The sequence below is a fragment of the Rhipicephalus microplus genome, unplaced genomic scaffold (assembly GCF_043290135.1).
Source record: "Rhipicephalus microplus isolate Deutch F79 unplaced genomic scaffold, USDA_Rmic scaffold_1126, whole genome shotgun sequence".
NCBI classification, from domain to species: Eukaryota; Metazoa; Arthropoda; class Arachnida; order Ixodida; family Ixodidae; genus Rhipicephalus; species Rhipicephalus microplus.
In genome coordinates, this window is record NW_027465669.1 from 4,547 (window position 1) to 18,924 (window position 14,378).

At 60.8% G+C, this 14,378-nt stretch overlaps 1 non-coding gene across 1 annotated transcript; it reads right to left on the bottom strand.

Moving 5' to 3' along the window:
• Window positions 1–1,035: 1,035 nt before the first annotated feature.
• On the bottom strand, window positions 1,036–2,850 carry LOC142796114 (small subunit ribosomal RNA). The gene has a single exon (XR_012893556.1). It is a non-coding gene; the product is annotated as a small subunit ribosomal RNA (ribosomal RNA).
• Between the last annotated feature and the right edge of the window lie 11,528 nt (window positions 2,851–14,378).

Genomic DNA, 14,378 nt, shown 5'->3' on the forward strand with positions numbered 1-14,378 from the left:
GCGTACGAGCCTACTCGAGGCGGAAGAACGAAGCCAGCAAGGGCCTGGCCGCAAGTGCGTTCAATTGTCGGGACGTCCAAGTCCCTCGTTCTTCCGTGCTTCCTCTTTCGGCAAGTCGTTGCGGCACCTTCCCAAAGCGCGCAGACCCGCTAATCGCGACGAGCGCGACGTGGCCGTGCCGCCTTTCCCTCGGCAGCAAGCAAAACGCCTGGCAACGTCGACGCTCCCCTAACCGCGATCTCGCACCGTGTTTCGTGTGGCGAATTCAAAAGCCGGCCGGCGCTGCTGCAACCATTACGGTCGGTACGCATACGCCGCGGAGGGCGGGACGGTCATCGGAGCGTGCGGTTCCTCCATCGAGTACTGCGCACCTCGGCCGTCGCATCGCCGTGCCATGACCGGCCGCGCGTCAACGCGAACCGGTGCCAGCGAGATCCCTCGCCTGCAAGAACCGACCGGCAGCCTCCGTCACCCGAGGACGCGGAGGCGCTTGCCGCGGACGGCGGGACGGTATGCACTGGTGCACAGCGGACCCGTCACATCGCCAGTTCCTTGACCGACCGCCGACGCTTGTGCCGTTCCTCTCGTACTTGGCAGTCGCCGCGCGATTGTCGGGTCTCGTTCTTGCACGCTCGAACGGTCGGGAGGGCACTCGGCTGGCGTTTCGGGAACGCGCAGCCTCGCCTTCTACCGACGTAACCACGACTCGCCGTTCGCGCTCCGCCGCTCCTGTTTACAGTACTAGGCGGTCCCGCAGCGGTCGGGTCGCGCATTTCGAGCGCTTCGAGCCACGGTGCAGTGGCGGGTCGAAAGCCGACCTATGAGTGCGTTGCGCCGTTTGTACCCGCGTCCGCCACCTGGCCGACCGTCCAAGGTCGCGGTGTTGGCGTCCGCTGGGCGCAACAATTTGTCACGGGGTGCCGCTCCACATTCAGGCAGCCCCGTGGGGAAAAGCCGACCCCGCGTCCAAACGGGGTCAGCGGCAGAAAGTGTCGGGCGCAGACGCAGCTGAGGCGCTCACCCTTCACAATCCGTTAATGATCCTTCCGCAGGTTCACCTACGGAAACCTTGTTACGACTTTTACTTCCTCTAAATGATCAAGTTTGGTCATCTTTCCAACAGACCGGCGCAACCGAAAGGCCGCGCCGGACATCGGTCCGAAGACCTCACTAAATCATTCAATCGGTAGTAGCGACGGGCGGTGTGTACAAAGGGCAGGGACGTAATCAACGCGAGCTTATGACTCGCGCTTACTGGGAATTCCTCGTTCAAGGGGAACAATTGCAAGCCCCTATCCCAATCACGAAAGAAGTTCCACGGGTTACCCAGTCTTTTCAGACAGGGATAAAGACACGCTGCTTCCTTCAGTGTAGCGCGCGTGCGGCCCCGGACATCTAAGGGCATCACAGACCTGTTATTGCTCTGTTTCGTGCGGCTAGGAGCCGCTTGTCCCTCTAAGAAGGTTGTAAGGTGCTGGGAACCCCGCACCTATTTAATAGGCTAGAGTCTCGTTCGTTATCGGAATTAACCAGACAAATCGCTCCACCAACTAAGAACGGCCATGCACCACCATCCACCGAATCAAGAAAGAGCTCTCAATCTGTCAATCCTCCCAGTGTCCGGGCCGGGTAAGTTTTCCCGTGTTGAGTCAAATTAAGCCGCAGGCTCCACTCCTGGTGGTGCCCTTCCGTCAATTCCTTTAAGTTTCAGCTTTGCAACCATACTTCCCCCGGAACCCAAATACTTTGGTTTCCCGGAAGCTGCCCGCCGAGTCATTTGAGTAACTCAGGCGGATCGCTGGTTGGCATCGTTTATGGTCAGAACTAGGGCGGTATCTGATCGCCTTCGAACCTCTGACTTTCGTTCTTGATCAATGAAAACATTCTTGGCAAATGCTTTCGCAGTAGTTCGTCTTGCGACGGTCCAAGAATTTCACCTCTAGCGCCGCAATACGAATGCCCCCGTCCGTCCCTCTTAATCATTACCTCGTATTCCAAAAACCAACAGAACAGAAACGAGGTCTTGTTCTATTATTCCATGCAAGTTTATTCAGGCGACTCGCCTGCGTTGAGCACTCTAATTTTTTCAAAGTAAAAGCACCGGCCATCTCGAGGCACACAATGAAGTGCACCAAGAAAGAACCGGCATGATGTTCAGTCCGAGCCGTCGCATCGGGTAGATGCACTACTCGTCTGGAACTGAGATCCAACTACGAGCTTTTTAACCGCAGCAGCTTTAGTATACGCTATTGGAGCTGGAATTACCGCGGCTGCTGGCACCAGACTTGCCCTCCAATTGATCCTCGTTAAAGGATTTAGAGTGTACTCATTTCAATTACGGGGCCTCAAAAGAGTCCCGTATTGTTATTTTTCGTCACTACCTCCCCGTGCCGGGAGTGGGTAATTTGCGCGCCTGCTGCCTTCCTTGGATGTGGTAGCCGTTTCTCAGGCTCCCTCTCCGGAATCGAACCCTGATTCTCCGTTACCCGTAACAACCATGGTAAGCAAGTAACCTACCATCGAAAGTTGATAAGGCAGACACTTGAAAGAAACGTCGCCGGCTCGTGGCCATGCGATCAGCACAAAGTTATCCAGAGTCACCACACAATACGGGCCGAAACCCGATCGATCTTGGTCTAATAAAAGCACCCGTTACCCAAAGGGCTCCAGGCTCACTGCATGTATTAGCTCTAGAATTGCCACAGTTATCCAAGTAGGAAGAAACGATCTAAGGAACCATAACTGATTTAATGAGCCATTCGCGGTTTCGCCTTATTTCGGCATGTACTTAGACATGCATGGCTTAATCTTTGAGACAAGCATATGATTACTGGCAGGATCAACCAGGTAATCGTTCGACTGCGCGTCCGTCCTCGCCCTCGGCGGGCCGGACGCAGTCTGTGTGCGGCGGAGGCCACCTTCAGGCGCCCCAACACGCTTATTTTGCACTCCGAGATGACGGCGTTCGAGCTCGCTACGGCACAACCTTCCCGAAAGACGAGTGGGAGCCGTGCGGCAAGAAGCACGTTCATGCTCGCTCTTTTTCGTTGCATCGACTCGGTCGCGCCGTGCGGGTTGCCCAAGCCCGCTGCACTGTCGGTGGACCGGCCGGAACTAGCAACGGAGCCGAGACTGCAAAGCCGCCAGACGACGGGTCACGCCCGCGTCTTCGGCGCTTTCGCATCTGAATCGCCCGAGGACGACACGGAACACACCTCGATATCGTGGTAAAACGGCACCGTCCGACAACCAGCCCCTAACGCATCAAGCGGATGAGGCTGCAGACGACTGCCGTGGATTCCCCTGGAGCAGACCCGAGGACACGCTTGACGAGGCCGAAGCCCGCCGCATATCAGACACCCGGTCGCTTTCGCGTACGCCGCTCACGAGAACCCCCACATAATAGCAGCGATAAGTACCCAGACCTCCTTGGGCCCTAATACGAGCGTACTCGAGAAAATTTCACCGCGGGTGTGCCCCGAAACGTGTGGCATGTTGAGCGTGCCACAAGTCTACGTCGCTCTCAAACCCGCCGAGGTCGTAGAATTTGCGACCCTACTCACGAAATTCCCACCGAGGATACGGCCGCAAACGTACCGCACCTTGGGTAGGCCACGAGTTTGTGCAACACTACGCTGACGGCACAGCACCGAGGTCGTGCGCGCACGCACGGGAAAATTCCGCCGCGGTTTCTGCCGAAAACGTGAGGCACCACGACTCTCCGCAAGTTCGCGTCGACTGCGAAAGACCGAAGTCGTGAACGACGTGTCCGCTACTCGCCGCCGACACGCTGGACACCAAACGTACAACGACTCGACGGCGTCGTAGAGGCCCACGACGCGGTTTTCCTTAACGACGTCTCGGCGTGGCACCGACAGGTTAGAACGGCCGACCAACGTTCCCTGTCCGCCGTTCGGCTCAGTCGAAGGGCTCGGCGACTTCGGCAACGCTGCGAAGCCGCACGGTGACGCACGCCATGTCCCCATTTTTTTTTTTCTTTCTGCGTCTGCCGGGGTGCCCCTATAATAGCAGCGATAAGCACCCAGACCGCCGTGGGTCGCTCGCCCCGGCTGACGTGGTTTTTCGTACTCCTGCGGCGGTCGCCGTCAAGCACGTCCAAATACGCTACTTTCGTGGGCGCATTCACGCTCTTTCGCTTCGCCGGAGTGCCAGCACTCACTCTGCCAAAAACGGCGAACATCCGAGCGGCGGTTCCCACTTTTGCGTCGGCGTCGCAAACCCCGCCCCGGCAGACGAGGTTTGCCGTACTCGTGCGACGGTGGCCGGCGGGCACGTCGAAAGACGCCGATATCGTGCGCGAATTGGCGCACCTTGGCTTCACCGGAGTGCCGCCACTGACTCCTCCAAAAACGGCGAAGATCCGAGCGGCGCTTCCCACTTTCGCATCGGCGTCCCGAACTCCGCCCCGGCTGACGCGGTTTACCGTACTCGTGCGACGGTCGCCGGCGAGCACGTGGAAAGACGCCGATATCGTGCCCGAATCGGCTCCGTTCGGCTTCGCCGGAGTGCCAGCACTGGCTCGGCGAAAGACGACGAACATCCGAGCGACGGTTCTCACTATTGCGTACGCGTCGCAAACCCGGCCCCGGCAGACGCACTTTGCCGTACTCGTGCGACGGTCGCCGGCGAGCACGTAGAAAGACGCCGATATCGTGCCGGAATCGGCCCCGTTTGGCTTCGCCGGAGTGCCAGCACTCACTCGGCCACAAACGGCGAACATCCGAGCGGCGGTTCCCACTTAGCCGTCGGCGTCCCGAACTCCGCCCCGGCAGACGCGGTTGCCGAGCTCGTGCGACTAGCGACCGCGAAGCCGTCTCGCGACGCCGCTTTCGTGCGCGGCTCCCACTGCGACCTGGGTCACCCGAGGTCGACGAGCAAAAAAGAATGTCGAAAAAAATTTTTTTTTTTTTTTGCGTCTGCCGGGGTGCCCCTATAATAGCAGCGATAAGCACCCAGACCGCCATGGGTCGCTCGCCCCGGCTGACGTGGTTTTTCGTTTTCCTGCGGTGGTCGTCGTCAAGCACGTCCAAACACGCCACTTTCGTGGGCGCATTCGCGCTCTTTCGCTTCGCCGGAGTGCCAGCACTCACTCTGCCAAAAACGGCGAACATCCGAGCGGCGGTTCCCACTTTTGCGTCGGCGTCGCAAACCCCGCCCCGGCAGACGAGGTTTGCCGTACTCGTGCGACGGTGGCCGGCGGGCACGTCGAAAGACGCCGATATCGTGCGCGAATTGGCGCACCTTGGCTTCACCGGAGTGCCGCCACTGACTCCTCCAAAAACGGCGAAGATCCGAGCGGCGCTTCCCACTTTCGCATCGGCGTCCCGAACTCCGCCCCGGCTGACGCGGTTTACCGTACTCGTGCGACGGTCGCCGGCGAGCACGTGGAAAGACGCCGATATCGTGCCCGAATCGGCTCCGTTCGGCTTCGCCGGATTGCCAGCACTGGCTCGGCGAAAGACGACGAACATCCGAGCGACGGTTCTCACTATTGCGTACGCGTCGCAAACCCCGCCCCGGCAGACGCACTTTGCCGTACTCGTGCGACGGTCGCCGGCGAGCACGTAGAAAGACGCCGATATCGTGCCGGAATCGGCCCCGTTTGGCTTCGCCGGAGTGCCAGCACTCACTCGGCCACAAACGGCGAACATCCGAGCGGCGGTTCCCACTTAGCCGTCGGCGTCCCGAACTCCGCCCCGGCAGACGCGGTTGCCGAGCTCGTGCGACTAGCGACCGCGAAGCCGTCTCGCGACGCCGCTTTCGTGCGCGGCTCCCACTGCGACCTGGGTCACCCGAGGTCGACGAGCAAAAAAGAATGTCGAAAAAAATTTTTTTTTTTTTTTTTGCGTCTGCCGGGGTGCCCCTATAATAGCAGCGATAAGCACCCAGACCGCCATGGGTCGCTCGCCCCGGCTGACGTGGTTTTTCGTTTTCCTGCGGTGGTCGTCGTCAAGCACGTCCAAACACGCCACTTTCGTGGGCGCATTCGCGCTCTTTCGCTTCGCCGGAGTGCCAGCACTCACTCTGCCAAAAACGGCGAACATCCTAGTGGCGGTTCCCACTTTTGCGTCGGCGTCGCCAACCCCGCCCCGGCATACGCGGTTTGCCGTACTCGTGCGGCGGTGGCCGGCGGGCACGTCGAAAGACACCGATATCGTGCGCGAGTCGATGCTTCTTGGTCTCGCAGGAGGGCCGCCACTCACTCCTGCAAAAACGGCGAAGATCCGAGCGGCGCTTCCCACTTTTTCGTCGGCGTCGCAAACCTCGCCCCGGCAGACGCGCTTTGCCGTACTCGTGCGACGGTCGCCGGCGAGCACGTCGAAATACGCCGATATCGTGCCCGAATCGGCCCCGTTTCGCTTCGCCGGAGTGCCAGCACTCGCTCGGCCAAAGACGACGAACATCCGAGCGACGGTTCCCACTATTGCGTACGCGTCGCGAACCCCGCCCCGGCAGACGCGGTTTGCCGTACTCGTGCGGCGGTGGCCGGCGGGCACGTCGAAAGACGCCGATATCGTGCACGAATTGGCGCTCCTTGGCTTCACCGGAGTGCCAGCACTCACTCGGCCAAAAACGGCGAACATCCGAGCAGCGGTACCCACTTAGCCGTCGGCATCCCGAACTCCGCGCCGGCTGACGCGGTTGCCGAGCTCGTGCGACTAGCGACCGCGAACGCGTCTCGCGACGCCGCTTTCGTGCGCGGCTCCCATTGCGACCTGGGTTACCCGAGCTCGACCAGCAAAAAAGAAGGTCGAAAATTTTTTTTTTTTTTCTGCGTCTGCCGGGGTGCCCCTATAATAGCAGCGATAAGCACCCAGACCGCCGTGTGTCGCTCGCCCCGGCTGACGTGGTTTTTCGTACTCCTGCAGCGGTCGCCGTCACGCACGTCCAAATACGCCACTTTCGTGGGCGCATTCGCGCTCTTTCGCGTCGCCGGAGTGCCAGCACTCACTCTGCCAAAAACGGCCAACATCCGAGCGGCGGTTCCCACTTTTGCGTCGGCGTCGTAAACCCCGCCCCGGCAGACGCGGTTTGCCCTACTCGTGCGACGGTCGCCGGCGAGCGCGTCGAAAGACGCCGATATCGTGCGCTAATTGGCGCTCCTTGGCTTCTCCGGAGTGCCGCCACTCACTCCTCCAAAAACGGCGAAGATCCGAGCGGCGTTCTCCACTTTCGCATCGGCGTCCCGAACTCCGCCCGGGCTGACGCGGTTTACCGTACTCGTGCGACGGTCGCCGGCGGGCACGTCGAAAGACGCCGATATCGTGCCGTAATCGGCCCCGTTTGGCTTCGCCCGTGTGCCAGCACTCACTCGGCCAAAAACGGCGAACATCCGAGCAGCGTTTCCCACTTTCGCATCGGCGTCCCGAAGCCCGCCCCGGCAGACGCGGTTTGCCCTACTCGAGCGACGGTCGCCGGCGATCACGTCGAAAGGCGCCGAATTCGTGCACGAATCGATGCTTCTTGGTCTCGCAGGAGGGCCGCCACTCACTCCTGCAAAAACGGCGAAGATCCGAGTTGCGCTTCCCACTTTTTCGTCGGCGTCCCGAACTACGCCCCGGCTGACGCGGTTTACCGTACTCGTGCGACGGTCGCCGGCGGGCACTTCAAAATACGCCGATTTCGTGGGCGCATTCACGCTGTTTCGCTTCCCCGGAGTGCCAACACTCACTCTGCCGAAAGCGGCGATCATCCGAGCGGCGGTTCCCACTTTTGCGTCGGCTTCGCAAACGGCGCCCCGGCAGACGCGCTCGTGCGACGTACTCGTGCGACGGTCGCCGGCGAGCACGTCGAAAGACGCCGATATCGTGCTCGAATCGACCCCGTTTCGCTTCGCCGGAGTGCTGCCAGTCACGGCGCAGAAAACGGCGAACAAGTGTTTTTTTTTTTTTTTCCTAGAATTTGTGTTATAGAAGGCACATTTGATATCGGACGATAATTTTCAACTTTATCACGCGCACCGATTTTCGTGTAGAGGTTTGCAAGTTTATGGGAATTTCTTCACTTGGAATAATGCGATTTAGTAGTACTACGAGAACTTCATGGATGTACTCAAGGGTACGGGGCAAGTCAGTTACGTCAACACCTGCAGATTTTTTACACTTCAAACTGAAAATTGTTGGTTGTGAGTCCTCGTGTGATATTAAAGGCCGATTCGCTAACACATAGAACAAAGAAAGAAAGGAAGAAAAAACGCCCGCGCTCGCTCAAGAAACCTGGGTTCGCAACAAGTGGCAACAACAAGCAACCGAGCGAGTGCGCCAAAACCCGTGGCGGCCGAACAAACGCGAAGTCCCAACCGCGTCAGCCGGGGCGGCACGGGACAGGAAAAATCACTTCAGCCGGGGCGGCGGGGCACCGAATAAACCTCGTCACCTCGTCGCAGGATAAAAGAGGAAACAAAAAGTCTAAACAGCGTCTGCTGGAGCGAATGCGTAATAAAACAACAACAACAACAAAAAAAAAAAACACCCGCGCTCAAGAAGTCTGCAATCACCACAAAAGGCGACTGTGACCGAGCAGCGTCAGCCGGGGCCGTGCGGAAACGGAAAAACCGCGACTACCGGGGCGTCGAGGCACCGAAAAATCCACTTCAGCCGCGGCGAAAAAAAAAAACAAAAAGAAAGACGGAGGGGGGGGGGGAACCACGTCTGCCGGGGCGAAGGAAAAAAAAAAACGCGTCTGCCGGGGCGAGCCCGGGTGCGGCACCACCGGGAAAACTGTGGCAAACAGACATGGCGATCGAGTGAGTGGGCCGCCAGCCAGGCTCAGCCAAAAAGTGCAAAGTCCGAACTGCGTCAGCCGGGGCGGCAAAAACCACGTCAGCCGGGGCGGCGCAAAAAACCGCGTCTGCCGGGGCGGCACGAAACCGCGTCAGCCGGGGCGGCGCGAAAACTGCGTCAGCCGGGGCGAAAGAAAAAAAAAAAAAAACGCGTCTGCCGGGGCGAGCCCGGGTGCGGCACCACCGGGAAAACTGTGGCAAACAGACATGGCGATCGAGTGAGTGGGCCGCCAGCCAGGCACAGCCGAAAAGTGCAAAGTCCGAACCGTGTCAGCCGGGGCGGCAAAAAACCGCGTCAGCCGGGGCGGCGCAAAAAACCGCGTCTGCCGGGGCGGCACGAAACCGCGTCAGCCGGGGCGGCGCGAAAACTGCGTCAGCCGGGGCGAGCCCGGGTGCGGCACCACCGGGAAAACTGTGGCAAACAGACATGGCGATCGAGTGAGTGGGCCGCCAGCCAGGCTCAGCCAAAAAGTGCCAAGTCCGAACTGCGTCAGCCGGGGCGGCAAAAAACCGCGTCAGCCGGGGCGGCGCAAAAAACCGCGTCTGCCGGGGCGGCGCGAAAACCGCGTCTGCCGGGGCGGCGCGAAAACTGCGTCAGCCGGGGCGAAAGAAAAAAAAAAACGCGTCTGCCGGGGCGAGCCCGGGTGCGGCACCACCGGGAAAACTGTGGCAAACAGACATGGCGATCGAGTGAGTGGGTCGCCAGCAAGGCTCAGCCAAAAAGTGCTAAGTCCGAACTGCGTCAGCTGGGGCGGCAAAAAACCGCGTCTGCCGGGGCGGCACGAAACCGCGTCAGCCGGGGCGGCGCGAAAACCGCGTCTGCCGGGGCGGCACGAAACCGCGTCAGCCGGGGCGGCGCGAAAACTGCGTCAGCCGGGGCGAGCCCGGGTGCGGCACCACCGGGAAAACTGTGGCAAACAGACATGGCGATCGAGTGAGTGGGCCGCCAGCCAGGCACAGCCGAAAAGTGCTAAGTCCGAACTGCGTCAGCCGGGGCGGCAAAAACCGCGTCAGCCGGGGCGGCGCGAAAACCGCGTCTGCCGGGGCGGCACGAAACCGCGTCAGCCGGGGCGGCGCGAAAACTGCGTCAGCCGGGGCGAGCCCGGGTGCGGCACCACCGGGAAAACTGTGGCTAACAGACATGGCGATCGAGTGAGTGGGCCACCAGCCAGGCTCAGCCAAAAAGTGCTAAGTCCGAACTGCGTCAGCCGGGGCGGCAAAAACCGCGTCAGCCGGGGCGGCGCAAAAAACCGCGTCTGCCGGGGCGGCACGAAACCGCGTCAGCCGGGGCGGCGCGAAAACTGCGTCAGCCGGGGCGAAAGAAAAAAAAAAAACGCGTCTGCCGGGGCGAGCCCGGGTGCGGCACCACCGGGAAAACTGTGGCAAACAGACATGGCGATCGAGTGAGTGGGCCGCCAGCCAGGCACAGCCGAAAAGTGCCAAGTCCGAACTGCGTCAGCCGGGGCGGCAAAAAACCGCGTCAGCCGGGGCGGCGCAAAAAACCGCGTCTGCCGGGGCGGCACGAAACCGCGTCAGCCGGGGCGGCGCGAAAACTGCGTCAGCCGGGGCGAGCCCGGGTGCGGCACCACCGGGAAAACTGTGGCAAACAGACATGGCGATCGAGTGAGTGGGCCGCCAGCCAGGCTCAGCCAAAAAGTGCCAAGTCCGAACTGCGTCAGCCGGGGCGGCGCAAAAAACCGCGTCTGCCGGGGCGGCGCGAAAACCGCGTCTGCCGGGGCGGCGCGAAAACTGCGTCAGCCGGGGCGAAAGAAAAAAAAAACGCGTCTGCCGGGGCGAGCCCGGGTGCGGCACCACCGGGAAAACTGTGGCAAACAGACATGGCGATCGAGTGAGTGGGCCGCCAGCAAGGCTCAGCCAAAAAGTGCCAAGTCCGAACTGCGTCAGCCGGGGCGGCAAAAAACCGCGTCTGCCGGGGCGGCACGAAACCGCGTCAGCCGGGGCGGCGCGAAAACCGCGTCTGCCGGGGCGGCACGAAACCGCGTCAGCCGGGGCGAGCCCGGGTGCGGCACCACCGGGAAAACTGTGGCAAACAGACATGGCGATCGAGTGAGTGGGCCGCCAGCCAGGCACAGCCGAAAAGTGCTAAGTCCGAACTGCGTCAGCCGGGGCGGCAAAAACCGCGTCAGCCGGGGCGGCGCGAAAACCGCGTCTGCCGGGGCGGCACGAAACCGCGTCAGCCGGGGCGGCGCGAAAACTGCGTCAGCCGGGGCGAGCCCGGGTGCGGCACCACCGGGAAAACTGTGGCTAACAGACATGGCGATCGAGTGAGTGGGCCACCAGCCAGGCTCAGCCAAAAAGTGCTAAGTCCGAACTGCGTCAGCCGGGGCGGCAAAAACCGCGTCAGCCGGGGCGGCGCAAAAAACCGCGTCTGCCGGGGCGGCACGAAACCGCGTCAGCCGGGGCGGCGCGAAAACTGCGTCAGCCGGGGCGAAAGAAAAAAAAAAAACGCGTCTGCCGGGGCGAGCCCGGGTGCGGCACCACCGGGAAAACTGTGGCAAACAGACATGGCGATCGAGTGAGTGGGCCGCCAGCCAGGCACAGCCGAAAAGTGCCAAGTCCGAACTGCGTCAGCCGGGGCGGCAAAAAACCGCGTCAGCCGGGGCGGCGCAAAAAACCGCGTCTGCCGGGGCGGCACGAAACCGCGTCAGCCGGGGCGGCGCGAAAACTGCGTCAGCCGGGGCGAGCCCGGGTGCGGCACCACCGGGAAAACTGTGGCAAACAGACATGGCGATCGAGTGAGTGGGCCGCCAGCCAGGCTCAGCCAAAAAGTGCCAAGTCCGAACTGCGTCAGCCGGGGCGGCGCAAAAAACCGCGTCTGCCGGGGCGGCGCGAAAACCGCGTCTGCCGGGGCGGCGCGAAAACTGCGTCAGCCGGGGCGAAAGAAAAAAAAAACGCGTCTGCCGGGGCGAGCCCGGGTGCGGCACCACCGGGAAAACTGTGGCAAACAGACATGGCGATCGAGTGAGTGGGCCGCCAGCAAGGCTCAGCCAAAAAGTGCCAAGTCCGAACTGCGTCAGCCGGGGCGGCAAAAAACCGCGTCTGCCGGGGCGGCACGAAACCGCGTCAGCCGGGGCGGCGCGAAAACCGCGTCTGCCGGGGCGGCACGAAACCGCGTCAGCCGGGGCGAGCCCGGGTGCGGCACCACCGGGAAAACTGTGGCAAACAGACATGGCGATCGAGTGAGTGGGCCGCCAGCCAGGCACAGCCGAAAAGTGCTAAGTCCGAACTGCGTCAGCCGGGGCGGCAAAAACCGCGTCAGCCGGGGCGGCGCAAAAACCGCGTCTGCCGGGGCGAATGCAAAAAAAACAAAGAAAAAAGCCCGCGCTTAATCAAAAGAAAACAAAGAAAAAAGCTTGCGCTTAATCAAAAGAAAACAAACAAAAAAAGTTCGCGCTTAAGCCTGGCGGTGGAACCACCGGGGCAAACAGACCTGGCGATCGAGTGAGTGGGCCGCCAGCCGGGGTGAGCCAAAAAGTGCAAAGTCGGAACCGCGTCAGCCGGGGCGGCGCGAAAACCGCGTCAGCCGGGGCGGCGCAAAAACTGCGTCAGCCGGGGCGGCACGGAAAAACGAAAACCGCGTCAGCCGGGGCGGCACGGAAAAACGAAAACCACGTCAGCCGGGGCGACATCAAAATGAGGAAAAAAAAAAAAACTGCCTTAGGACACCTGCGTACACTTTCATGCGTTTGGGCATATCTCTCTGTAACACGCGCGCCCCTCGTTACGCGCGGCACTCTGTTTTCTCCGACACCCATATTTCGGCGGCATGTGGCACGCGCGCCCGTCCCTACGCACGGCACACCGCAGTGCTTTCTCGATATTTTTCTTTTCCTCCAACACCGTCATCTATAGGCTTTTAGTGACCTGTTGCTCGTGGCAAAAGTTCGCTAGCTCTGACACCTCTTGCATGCGCACCGTTTTTGCGCACGGTGCTATGCCGCAAAGCACGGCAGTCGCATGCGTTTCTCTCAGGCACCTCTTTTTTGACACAACGCTGTGGTGCTTAGAAACACACCCGCCGCTTTTGCGCACAGAACTCCACCGTACAGCACGGTAGTCACGTTTGTTCCACACGAACAGCAGTGTGCATCGTGCTACGACACTTTGAAAGCTTTTTCTTCCGAGTCTCGACCGCGCTGTTCCTTTCGTACTTGGCGCGGTTTTGGGACCAGCTTTGTTTTAAACCCCTACTGCGCGCCGTTCCTTTCGTACTTGGCGCGGTTCAGGGTTTGTTTCGAGCCCTTAGCCGCGCTGTTCCCTCCGTACTTGGCGCGGTTTAGGGTCGAGCTTTGTCTCGAGCCCTCTCCGCGCCGTTCCTTCCGTACTTGGCGCGGTTTAGGGTTTGTTTCGAGCCCTTAGCCGCGCTGTTCCCTCCGTACTTGGCGCGGTTTAGGGTTTGTTTCGAGCCCTTAGCCGCGCTGTTCCCTCCGTACTTGGCGCGGTTTAGGGTCGAGCTTTGTCTCGAGCCCTCTCCGCGCCGTTCCTTCCGTACTTGGCGCGGTTTAGGGCCGAGCTTTGTCTCGAGCCCCTACCGCGCGGTTCCTTTCGTACTTTGCGCGGTTTAGGGTCGAGCCTTGTTTTGAGTACTGACCGCGCAGTTAGCGCGGTTCAGAATCGAACCTTGTTTCGAGCTCTTACCGTGCAGTTCCTTTCGTACTTGGCACGGTTTAGGGTCGAGCCTTGTTTCGAGTCCCGACCGCGCGGTTGCTTTCGTACTTGGCGCGGTTCAGGATCGAGCTTTGCTTCGAGCCCCTTAGTTGCGCTGTTCCTTTCGTACTTGGCGCGGTTCAAGGTAGAGCTCTATTTCGAACCCTTAGCCGCGCTGTTCCTTCCGTACTTGGCGCGGTTTAGGGTCGAGCTTCGTGTCGAGCCCTCTCCGCGCCGTTCCTTCCGTACTTGGCGCGGTTCAGGGCCGAGCTTTGTTTCGAGCCCCTACCGCGCGGTTCCTTTCGTACTTGGCGCGGTTTAGGGTCGAGCCCTACTCGACCACGTGGTTCCTTTCGTACTTCACGTGGCACCAGGTCAAACACACCTCGACTTTTGACCGCGCGGTTCCTTTCGTACTTCACGCGGCTCAAGCCTTTTTCGGGTCCCGACCACGCGGTTCCTTTCGTACTTCACGCGGCTTTGGGTCCCGTATGGTGGTTCCTCCATTTTCGGGCGAACCCGAGCGAACGGGCCATCTGGCCATGCGGTTTTGCACTCGTACAGTCTTTGCGATCTCGCAGGAAGGATGAACGTTTCGGTTTCGTACCGCGGACAAACCTTCCAGTCAGAGGCTAAGCCTCAATAGATCGCAGTGTGGTGGCTGCTCTACTACTTACGACACCACGACAGGTACCTAAGTCGTCTTCAGACGATTTGACACTGCAGCGATTCAGGCCAGCCAGAGCCCCGGAGAGCGACCAGTGGCCTCGTCAATACTCGGCCTCCGGTGTGGCGCTCTCTGGGTTCATTTGGCGTCATCGAGCCGGGAAGCGCGGCGGCCCGCCGCGCTCGACCCGGCGCTAATCTTACCCGCATTCGCCGCAAGTGCACACGATATCGTTGCAGT